At 40.2% G+C, this 12294-nt stretch overlaps 1 protein-coding gene across 1 annotated transcript in view; it reads left to right on the top strand.

The window, feature by feature from the left end:
- SYN2 (synapsin II) overlaps window positions 1–12294 on the top strand; it is a 152895-nt gene that overhangs the window by 5502 nt on the left and 135099 nt on the right. The window lies entirely within an intron of this gene.

Genomic DNA, 12294 nt, shown 5'->3' with positions numbered 1-12294 from the left:
TTTTTTTTTTTTTTTTTTTTTGCTGTACGCGGGCCTCCCACTGTTGTGGCCTCTCCCGTTGCGGAGCACAGGCTCCGGACGCACAGGCTCAGCGGCCATGGCTCACGGGCCCAGCCGCTCCGCGGCATGTGGGACCTTCCCGGACCGGGGCACGAACCCGTGTCCCCTGTATCGGCAGGCGGACTCTCAACCACTGCGCCACCAGGGAAGCCCGTGTCTGCTGCTTTTAAAGAGCCACTGTGGAGTTGTAAGTGCTTAAAAAAGAACCACATGAGCATATTGCGCTATATCCCCACTAGCAGTTTCACTGTCTTATTTGTGTTATTGTTGTTTCAGCAAAGGTCATTGTAAAATGGTTGAAGGAGACTCTTAATTAGAGACCTAGTCATCAAATTCCAACAATATAATAAAGTTAGTAGGACTGTGCTACTATGATGACCTTGCTTTCAGGGACCCATTTTTACCTTAGTGTCCCTGTCTGCCTAAGATTGTTTACTGTCTTTCTGTACCCAAGTTGAGGTCTATGGTAACATTAGCCTTTTCAATATCTTGCTAAGCAAAATGTAATGGAGGCCTAATTAGCAAGTTTTCCAGAATTGCCTACTTTCCCTCGTATTTACAAAACAGTTTTAACGGGGATATGTTCAGTGCAGTGGAGCATCTAAACACAAGCCAGGTGCTGGGAATGTAAGGTTAAGTTGGGCATACGCCTTGTCCCCTGGGATCTTCCAGTCGAGTAGGGGAGACGACAGACGTTTAAATAGGATTTTAGTACACTATGGTAATTAGTATGCATAGGATGCTGTGGGAGCAGAGAGGAATGAAGATGTTGTGGTTAGAAATGTTTGTACCATTAAAAATGTGCCACTGTGTATTCTTTGATAAACCATTTTGCCTCTTTGGAGTTTGATTTTCTAAACTCTGTCAAATGAGAGCATTGAAACATTCTCTCAGATCCTTTACAGCACTACATTATTTCCATGTTACAGTTTTTGTGCCATTTTCTTTCAAAAGCTTTAGCTCTATGATTTATTCTATGTGGTAATGCTTGTAAATCTTTGGAAGGGGAGGCATAGGTCAGTACATGGCTAAACATGTCCTTAGATGAAAAGCTCATCTTCGAGTACTCTCCATTCAGTACCCCTTTCTTACAGTGTTGCTACCATGTGGTATCCTGAAAAAAAGGGGCTAATCCTATAATGCCCACTGTGTATGTTTCCTACTCAGTAATGGGAATTGTGGACTTGTGGTTGAATTCCTGTCTTCCTGATAGCTCTAAGAACTTTTGTATACATATGTTGAAGTGTTGGCTAACAGCATTTATTTCCTGATCCCTGCCGTGTGCACTGTGTTGTACAGTTTGCACAACATATTCATACCCAATGTCTCATTTTATCTTCATAATGATGAACAAACAGACTCATAAAAGTAGTCGCTTTCCAAATATTAAATAGCTATTAAGCTCTCCAGCTTGCCCTTTTCTGATGTGCATGAACACCCCACGCTTGCTCTTCCTTCCTTTCTGGAGAACAGCTATTGTGCTCTCTGCTTCTTCCCCTCTCTCAGCCTAGGCGCTAAGATGTCTGTGTTTACTGGAGCCTTTCTCAGATTTTAGAGTCTGTTCTTTCTTTTTTCTTTCTGTCTAGGACCATTCTTCCATTCCATTCCTCCCAAGCACAGCTTTAATCCCTTTCCACTATATATACCTCTCATCTATTTCTCCGCTCAAGGGGTCTAACAACTTTATGTGGTAACTTTAGTCCGATTTAATCCTACAAAAAGAGGCTTGGGCTTTGTGGGGGGGAATTGAAGTCCCCTTTCTCTATTGTGGACTTGAATCCTTAGCGGGCCCTAATATTAAAATAGCACAGCTGAAGACTGTTTTCTTTTACACTTCCAGGTTTCAGTGATATAGAATGAGTTTTTTGTTGTTCTTGTTGAACACTGTGATGTGACTTAGGGACACATATGGATATAATTCCCTCTGCAGTCCCTGTCACCCCCTGAGGAATAGCCGATGATGAGAATTTAAGTTCTAGAGAGTCCTATGTTTACTAACATTTTAACTGCGGGGCAAAAAGGTAGCAGTGAAAGATTGATCTGCTAATCAGTTAGCAAAGAGCTAATAACTCCAGTGTGTTAGTTTCCATGAAGGCTACAAAGTAAGTGAAATACTTGGAATCAGACAATTATATAATACATGCTTTCACTTTTGAGAACTTGTAGGGAATCTCAAGGAAGACAAAATTAGCATTATCTAGTGGAAAGAGCATCGCAAACATTTAAAATATCTGGGTCAAGCCGCTACTCTGCCGTGTAACTTTGTGTCACCATAGGCAGTTTAACACTTTAAGCCTCTTTTTCTCTTTCAAAAATTAGGGATTTGAGCGAAATCATTTATCTTCAGAGTCCTTTAGAAACCACTTTAGAAGTCAAGTGATTTCTAAAGGTTAGATCGTTTGACGGTATAAAGACTTGTTCAGAGAAGGAAGAAATCACTGTGGGCTGGTGAAGTCAGAAAATATTTCACAGAAGGGGCTAGGTCTGAGCTAGGCTTTCAAGGCTGAGTGAGATTTAGATTGGTGAGGAAGGAGAGAGGCATTTCAGTTAAAAGGAAGAGAAAGAGCAAAATCATAAACAACAGTGAGTAAAATGTGTGCAAGGGAGCTTTAGGCTAGTCAGCACACAGGTTTCAGGGCAGGGAAAAGAGGGAGAGAGGTTTGGATAAGCGGGGTGGGAGAAATGATGGCAATAATATCTAATGTGTCGAGTATACAATGTGCTAGGTAGGTGTTCTAAGTAGATGTATTAACTGATTTACTAAGTTATGAAATAGATTACTGTTATTAACCAAATTTTGCAAATGAAGAAACGCATAGCGAATTCAGGATTTGAATCCAGGTAGTGCAGCTCCGAGACCATGCTCTTATCCACCATGCTCTATAATCACTAGGTAACAGTGTTCCAAATTTCTCCTTGCCACTTAACACCTTGGTGTTTCTTTTCCTCAGCGACACGGACACCTGTTTTACCTCGAGCAGTTTCTTGTTTTTTGTGAACTTGTTTCTTCCTCTATAAAGAGGAGATAAAGTATTTCTCATTCTTATGAGAATCGATTGACATAAACTCTCAAAATGCCTAATGTGACTGGGACCTGGGAAATGTTCAATAAAAGTTCCACGATGACAAGCAGATTTTCATAGCAACTTGGAGGCAACAGCTTACCATATGAGTCTTTATAGGAGCCTTCAATTCAAGTCAAGTCATTTGTAGGCAGGTTTCTGTGACACTAAAAGTAATTTTGAAAAATAGGGCAAGCCTAAATGAATATTCCTTCATTTTGGTTTTGGAGTAGTTTGTTGCACATAGTTTAGAAAACAATGATTACTAATGTTTTGAAACAGTCTTGGGGGAAGATGTTTTTGAGATGGCTTATTTGTAGAAACTTTATACTTTGAGCACTGTCACATCCATTGTCTCATTTAATCCTCCATATGACAGTATTTGTGGGGCAGTAATTAATGTTATTTTCATTTACATATGAAGGAATTAAGATGGGGAGGTTACCCAAGGTCACATACTCAGGAAGTGGCAGAGTTAGGACTCCCACCCAGGTCTCTGCCTTTGGATCTTCTGTATTTTGCTGTGGGCTTCCTAGACTGAGTTGCAGGTGCCATAGAGCTAGATGGTGAGCTAATTTAGTTGGAAGCTTGTATTAAGTGAACAATAATGTTAGTTCTTCCAGCCATTTATTAAACTTTGTTTTCCATGGGTGTTTAGTTTAATGATTTCCCTTTAGTGCTACCTTGGGATTCTCTTGCAGAAACTGCTAGATTTGACACAAAAAGCCAGTGAACAGAGCCACGGAAGGTGGTCACAGGAAGGATGGGACTGGTATTTATCTTCTCTGGCAAGACTGGAACCAGAAGACCTCAAGAAACATCGTGGTGTTTTGGACAGCACAGGAGATTTGGAGTCAGAAGGTCTGGGTTTAATTCAGCCATAGCAAGCTTCTGTTCTTCCCTGAATCTCAGTTTCCTCATCCTTAAAGTTGGAGTAATAAAAGCTGCCCTACTTTCTTCATAGGATTGTTGTGAGGTCAGATTGCAAACTGTAACATACACAACAGATTTAAATATATATGGACTGAAACTGTAGCAACAGGTGGGACTGAGAGTAGATATGAGGAAGAATTCCCCACTTAATTTCCTCTTAAGTTTTGTCATGGGCAGTTTTTATAGTTAATTAGGAGTAGAAATTTGGGGGAGACAATAGGTTTTTCCCTAGTATCAGGGCTGCTGATTCTAGTTAGAACTGTGGAACTGGTGAATTTTGTTTTTTCACTTTTCTGTGTCTTCTCCCTGATGCCTTTCACTATGTGTCCATGGACTCCTGTGACCTGGGACCCATTCCAGAGGTGAACATATTTTCTAAAACAAAATTGGGACATGAGGTCTTGTTTTTCAGTGTAAGAAATAGTCTGAGAGATTTTTAGATGCTGCAATATGGGAATTGGGGGGAAATTTTAGTGGTTGGTGGTTGGAACCTTCTTGAAATCCAGAGGTTCCTGGGAATTGGCCAGATTGTTGTTGGCATCCTTATTTCCTAGCTTTTTATTTTCATCAGGCTGAGTTAATCTTTGCTCAGTGTGAGTTGTTAATGGCTGTTGGCAATCCCTTTTCACAGGTTTTTGCATTTTCATAGAAGAAGCTGGAAAATAGAAAATCTTCTCTGACCCTAAGTAATGAATAGTACAGTTTTAGCATTAAGATTGGGGGAAAAAGAGAATCATTCTTTATTGCCCCACACCCACATGAAAAGTCTACTCTTTAAAAGAAAAAACTTGGCGAAGAGGGATGAGATTGGTTTTCCTGTAGCCACCAGATGACTTACTTACACACTCAGATCAGGTTGAAAAATGCACTGAACTGAACTTTCATCCTGGAAGGAAACTGTAGCATGTGTGATTCTGTAATTAGGTCACATGTTTAAGTAAAACTTTATAATTTAGTATATACTTCCACTTGCATGTATCATCTAATTTAATTGTCACCTTAACCTTGTGAGGTAAGTTGGTATAGTTGCCTGTTTTGATTAGGAAACCAAGGCTCAGAGAGAGTGTGGTTTGCTTAGAGTTACTACATGAAATAGGTAGAGCTGTATGTAAAATCTAGATTCTTCTTTCTCTGTACCCTTTTCTCCTTACTCAGTGCCCCTTTTCTCTGTGCAGCTAAACTTTCTGAGCTCTGCGTTAATCAATTATGATCCTTTTGCCTCAAAGCACCAAGAGCAGATAAGAAATTGCTTAAGCTGGAAAGTGCCTGTATGGGTCTGTGACAGGTGCTGCGTAGGTTGGTTGAAAAATAACTTAAAGATTGTCTCCTTTCCCTATGTGTTTTTTGTTAATGCTTATAATACTCTGATGACTTAGAGTCCTTCTGGTGCCTCTGGTGTATTTCAGACTGATTTTAAGTTGTCAGGAGAGGGGATTTTCACTCCAGAGCTCAATTCCTTTAAAGCTTCTTATTATCCTTTTGTACCTGGAAACTTATTTCTTAGCCAGAGCTCAGGGTGGCATCAGACTTAAGTTCCTACTAAAAAGACTGTTCCCTGCCGATCAATTTTTTTCTGCCTTTTTTTTTTTTTTCCCCACATAGCTGGTCCCTCTCGCTACAGCCCCCTCCCTCTTCCCCTTAATTCCAACTATAGTTATTTGCAAGATTCTGGGAGTCAAAGGGCAGTGAGTTTGGGGTAGAGAAAGCATCTGAAGCTCCTGTCCCTTCTGACTGCTCATGTTCCCTGAATATCGTGGAAGCACCCTGCTGCTGTGTCCACTTAGCAGAACCTGTGCCTTTCTCCAGACCCTTCAAGAGCAAAGGTCTGGGTGGTGGCCTTGAGGGAAGAAAGACTTCCCAGAGATTCTTCAATGAGTTGATTTGGTTTTTCCTATAGTTAGAGCTTAAAAACAGGCATAGAGATCAGCCTTTTGTTTTGTTTTGGGTTTTTTGGCCTCACGCATGTGGGATCTTAGTTCCCTGACCAGGGATGGAACCCTGGGCCCTCAGCAGTGAAAGCGCAAAGTCCTAACCACTGGACTGCCAGGGAATTCCCACCTTTGTTTGTTTTTACTGGTCTACTTCCTTTCTCCTTCTTGGGGATTATTTTGAGGTTTCCCATTTATCTCATTAATTCCTTCATGAAGTATTCCATGGGAACTAGTGCTATAGTGCTGAACACAAGAGACGTTGTCCTGTCTTCACAAAGCTTATGGTTTATTTGGGAAGGTAGTCAGTTAAACAAGCAGTGTAATGAAGTATGATTTATTATTATATCAACATGATTAAACGAAGTTTTAAATAGAACATGTTTGTCTCATAATTTCACCATAGCAATAGACCAGCTGCTGTCACATTTTTATGTTCTCTTCCAATATTTGTCCAAATGCAGACATATTTTTACATAGTTGTGATTGTTGTCTAGCTATAATTTCATATTTTGTTTTTTCTACTTGTAAATAATGTTTACATATTGTCATATAGTCTTAATAATTATTATATATTTTAATAACTGTTGTACCATGATTTATTCAATTATGTTTCTATTAGAGAACTGTTGACTTCCAATTTTCCAACATTATTACGTAGTACTACCATAGGCATTCTCAGTTTTCAGGAAATGAACTATTTGATCAGAGATTATGATAATACGACTCTTAGCCTAGGATCTCTTGGCTCAAACCTCAATGAAGAGCGCAATTAGTTGCCAGAATTAATGAGAATTGCAGGACACATTTATCACTGACACTTCGAACGCCTTTGGGACACTGGGGCTATGGCTTTCTGAGGGTTGCTTAAAAAAAAATTATGATGATATATGTAGCTTTTGATAGATACTGCTATATTGCTTCCTATAAAAGGTATTTCCAGTTTGCAGTCCATCAGCTATATTCACTTCACTTTTCAGCATGCAGTATTATCTTTTTAAGTATTGATATGATAGGTATGAAAGCAGTATTTGGCTATTTTACCATGTATTTCTACGAGTACACATGAGTTGAATGTTTTCCCTAATGTTTGTTTATAAATATAGTATGTGAAATGATTGCTCTGTTTTTTTGGCATTTTATTGGTTGATTTGCTAATTTGACAGTTTGATTTTGAATGGGATATTCATTGTCAATGAAGAGGAATGGATAACTGCGTAGATTGTCTTCTTGGGGATTTGCTCTAATTTGACAAAAAACTTCTGTGATTGTGACGTTAAGGGTCAGATTCTTTGAGCTAGAGTCAGTACGCTGTGTAGGACTGACACCTGTGGGGTCTGCACTGGGCTGTGAGTTCCTTCAGGGCAAGGGCCATGTTTTACTCTTTGGCTCAGCATTTAGTAGCCTGGCCAATGATAGGCCTCAAAAAATTGTTGAAGGAATATGACTTTCTTGGGACAGTCTCCTTCTCTAAATATCATTCTCACATCTTCACCATTTAAAATTCATTCTTTGGTTCTCAATGACTTTCTAATCTTGGAGGCCTCTAGGAATTTATAAATACCTGTAAAGGATACCTCCTGGAATTTATAAATACTTCTAGGATTTATAAATACCATCAATGCCGTGGTGGTCTCAGGCAACATATCGGAGATTATAACCACAGTACGAGAGCAATACTCTATAGGGGTGGAATAAAAAATAGATACCTGGTGATGGAGGAGTGGAGAGGGGGTGAGAGAGATGCTCAGAAGAGTAGTAGGAAGTTGTCAAGAATAAACCTCATCTATTGCAGAGAATCCCAGGAATATGAGAACAGGAATGTAATCTTAGCGGTCACCTGAGCTTTGGTGTCCTTATGTGTAAATGTGGATGAGAATGCATACTTTCCAGGGTTGTTGTGAGACTTTATTTAAATAAAGTAGGTTATAAAAGTGCTTTGTAAACTCTAAAGTGCTATGTGGATAAAAAAATCATTGTTATCATCACCATCATGTAGGTAACCAAGGAGCAGAGGGATAAAGTTACTTTTATTTTTTGCCAGGAGCTAGATTTAGTCTTCATATTTTGCAGTCAATCTTTATCATTTGAAGATGAAATAGAAGTTTCTAAAGTATTATTTTCCCGCCAAGGAAATAGTGAGGAAGGATGGAGGATGTGGTTGGGTAGCTTTAGGGACTGAATAGACTTTGTTAAGCTTTTTATCACTTTACCAAATGATTAGTTTCTTTCTGCCCAAGTCCTTTTCCTAGAGAATGAAGCACAGCAAAAAGAAGAGTAAAAACAACATGAACATGGCAAAAGCATGGGCTGTGTTCAGAGGCAGTAAGTGATTTGATTGAGGCAGTGGGTTAAGATATGGAGGAATCATGAGCTGATCCTGGAATAGTAGATTAGGATCCAATAAGGACAACTTTGAATGCAAAACTCAGAGGTAGTCAGTGGGGAATAGTGAAGGTTTTGGAACAGGGGAATGATTTGATCAATGCTGTGCTTAGGAAGGTTTATCTGGGGACACTGTAGAAAGTGGGGAGGAGGAAGAACTTGTGCAGGGCTGGAGACCAATTTAGAGGCATGTTTTCGTTTTCCATCTATGAGAGACTGGAGGCTTCTAATAGGACCGTGGCTGTGGAAAAGAAGGAGTGGATACAAGGATGTCAGAGAGTATAGTCCCAGGCTGAAGGAGCTCTGGGACCTTATGACCTTCAGTCTGTTATATCTCTCAGGGGTTTGTTTTCCCTGTAAACTTTTTAAAAGTTGAAGTATAAAAGTGCACAAATACTAATAGTTCAATGAGTTTTTACAAAGTATAAAGTATGACCCAAGTCGAGATATACAACATATCTAGCACCTGCTAAGCTTATATCCCCCTTCAGTCATTACTTCTCCTTCCCCAACAGGTAACCGCTATTTTGGCTTCCTTCAATATATGTTAATTTTGCCTGGTTTTGAGCTTTCTATAAATAGAATCAGTACAAACTCTTTTATGTCTGGCTTCTTTTGTTTGACATCATGTTTATGCGATTTTTCTGTTTTCTGGTATAGAGAATTAGTTCATTCTTTTTCAGTGCTCATTTGTATTTCGTTGTATGAATATATCGCAATTTATTTATGCATTCTGCTGTTGATGGATGCTCAGGTTGTTCCCAGTTTGGGAACAACTATGAATAATACTGCTATGAACAGTTCCTTTACATGTCTTCTGGTGAATATAAGCTCTTGTTTCCTACCCAGGAGTAGAATCTGCTGGGTTATAGGGCATATGCAAGTTCAGCTTTAGTAGATACTACCAAGTACTTTATAGAGTTTTACAGAGTTTACCAATTTACACTGCTGTTAGCAGAGTTTAAGAGTTCCTCACCAATACTTGTGTCTTAGTTAGGTTGGGCTGCTATAATAAATACCATAGGTTGGGTGGCTTAATGAACAGTTACTTATTTCTAACAGTTCTGGAGGCTAAAACCCCCAGATCAGGGTGCCAGCATGATCAAGTTCTGTTGAAAGTCCTCTCCCTCGCTTGTAGATGCCGTCTGTCTTTATCCCCACATGGCAGAGAGAGAGCGAGCTCTGGTCTCTTCAACTCCTTATGAGAGCACCAATTCCATCATAGGGGCTCCATCCTTACAAGCTTATCTAAATCTGATTATCTCCCAAACTCCCCACCTCCAAATACCATCACATTAAGGATTAGGGCTTCAACATATGGATTTTGGCAAGGGACAAAAAGATTCAGTCCATAATAACTCAGTATTATAGTATTTTAAATTTCAAAGGCTTTTATGTTATAAGAAATTTGAACAGAGAGGGCTATATCTAGCATAAAGGAAGAAAGGAGCTACATTCTTCCCTCTGTATCCACAGGGGATTGGTTCCAGCCCCCCTGCCCCCCAGCAAAGTCCATGGATGCTCAACTCCCTTGTATAAAATGGTGAAGTATTTACATATAACCTATGCACATCCTTCTGTATACCTTAAATCATCTCTAGATGATCATCTCTATAATACCTAGCACAATATAAATGCTATGTAAATAGCTGCTGCATGGTAAATTCAAGTTTTGCTTTTTGGAAATTTCTGGAATTTTTTTCCCAAATATTTTTGACCCCCAGTTGGTTGAATCTGCAGATGCAGATGCAGAATCTCAGATACAGCGGGCTGACTGTACTGGTTATTGAAGGCCTGCCACATACCAGATACTGCCTAGGTGCCTTTTCCTTACATTGTCTCATTTAATGAAGATAATACTCCTGTAAACTGTGTGATCAGTGTTATCACATTGATTTTACAGGCCAGAAAACTGAGACTCACAGGTTCGGCAGCTCATATCTGCTGTCTAGAATGTAATCTAGATCTGCTTGAATCCAAACAATGACATCACATAAAACTGCAGTTCGTCAGTGCGGTGTTTTCGGCTTTTTGGTGGTTAGAGGAGGCTCTTCTTGGGGACCCTGAAGTCCCATCATATAGGTATAGCCCCCTTCTGAGACTTAGTACTTAGCTGACGCTGTAAACAGCAGCCTCCCAACCAGGCACCTCCCCCGCCTTGTGCCCTCTCTGCTTCCCCACTGAATCACTCAGCAGCCGGTCATTAAGACTGTCTCAAGGTAGATATTATACTGGCACATCCTCTGCTCCAGCTGGCAGGATGACGGAAAAAGCTCCCATGGAATTTTTAACCCTAGCCAAGCCTCTTATTTCTCTCTCTTACCAGCTTTCTTCCTGTAGCTTTTGTCCCCCTCAAGACTAGGAAGACAGGAATGACATCACAGAAAGAGCTAGAAGGCAGGAGACCTAGGTCCTAACCCTAACACTAAATTGTATGCTTTTGAATATCACATCTACCTGCTCTTGACCTGGGTTTTGTTTTTTTTTTTTTTTTTGCTTTTTTTAATTTGTCAATTTGTAAAGGTTTTTTTTTCTCTATTATTTATTTATTTTTAAAATTTATTTTATTTGTTTGGCTGCATTGGGTCTACGTTGCTGTGGGGGGGGGGCTTCTCATTGCAGTGGCTTCTCTTGTTGCGGAGCACGGGCTCTAGGCGTGCGGGCTTCAGTAGTTGTGGCTTGTGGGCTCTAGAGCGCAGGCTCAGCAGTTGTGGCACACGGGCTTACTTACTCCTTGGCACATGGGATCTTCCTGGACCAGGGCTCGAACCCATGTCCCCTGCATTGGCAGGTGGATTCTTAACCACTGCGCCACCAGGGAAGCCACGGGTTTTCTAATTTGTAGAAAGAGGGCATTCATTGGACTGGGGTTAGTGGTTACATGGGCCGTCCTTAAGGTTTACTGTGGGAAGACTCAAGCAGAAGATACTTTGAATCCTCTGTATATTATTATAAACAGAGCAGCTCTGGTTTTATTTGTTGTGTATGTATTGAGCTTCCTCCTGAGATTTTAAAGTGAAAGATTATATGACAAGTACATGCTTGAAATACACTAGACTAGGTGATATCTACTAAGTCAATGTATTACTTTGTGAAAACCTTGTGAAAGATTATGAGTGACAAAACTGAAATGAGCAAAATTTTCACCCTTTACATTTAAAAAAAATATGTATACAAGGCTTCATCTTTCCTCTGTGGTCATGCTTTCCTCTGACCACTGTGAGGGAATGGAGGGGGTATAATGAATTTTGCCTAGGATAGGAGGTTGGGGAAGGATTCACCAAAGAGGAGGCATCTGAGCTGGACTTAAGAGAAGAGTAGAGTTTCACTAGGTGGATTAGGAGATTGGAGAGATAAGGCATTTCAGGTAGAGAAATAAGGCAGGAAGGCATGAAAAAACATTGCTATTTTGGAAATACTGTGTTTTTGGTATAGATATTGTATATGATGGAAGAAGAAGGAGGAAAGCTAGGCGACGAGGCCTCTTTGTAAAGGGACTTGAACATTTGAGGGCTAATGAAGAAGTGTACATATCATTTGAATTAGCCCTGCTTCATTCATTTGGGGCTCCTTTAGACTCAGGATCCCTGATCCACACAGCAGTGTTTCTGCATAGGAGCTATGGCAGTGGTGATGCTCACATACTCAGAAGTGACTCTGAATAGAGGGAACCTTGGTGGCCTGGGTCTACATTAATTTCTTCTTCTTAATTGGCTCAGAGTGCTGGATATATATGTGTAATACTTGTGTAAAATGAAAGGGTAGAGGGGTGGGGGAGGCTCTGCTGCTGGGCAGTGACTTTCCACACTGTGATAAACTCAGTGGTGTCCTTTCCATTTAAACTCATCATCAGGGGTGGAAGTGGAAGATTGTAATTTTACCTCCTGTGTGAAAAATTAGAGTCAGGCTTATGGCTCCGACTTCCC

The sequence above is a fragment of the Aethalodelphis obliquidens genome, unplaced genomic scaffold (genome assembly GCF_003676395.1).
Source record: "Aethalodelphis obliquidens isolate GAN/ISIS:26980383/991018 unplaced genomic scaffold, ASM367639v1 scaffold86, whole genome shotgun sequence".
Taxonomy (NCBI): Eukaryota; Metazoa; Chordata; class Mammalia; order Artiodactyla; family Delphinidae; genus Aethalodelphis; species Aethalodelphis obliquidens.
This window is presented reverse-complemented; position numbering and strand designations above follow the sequence as displayed.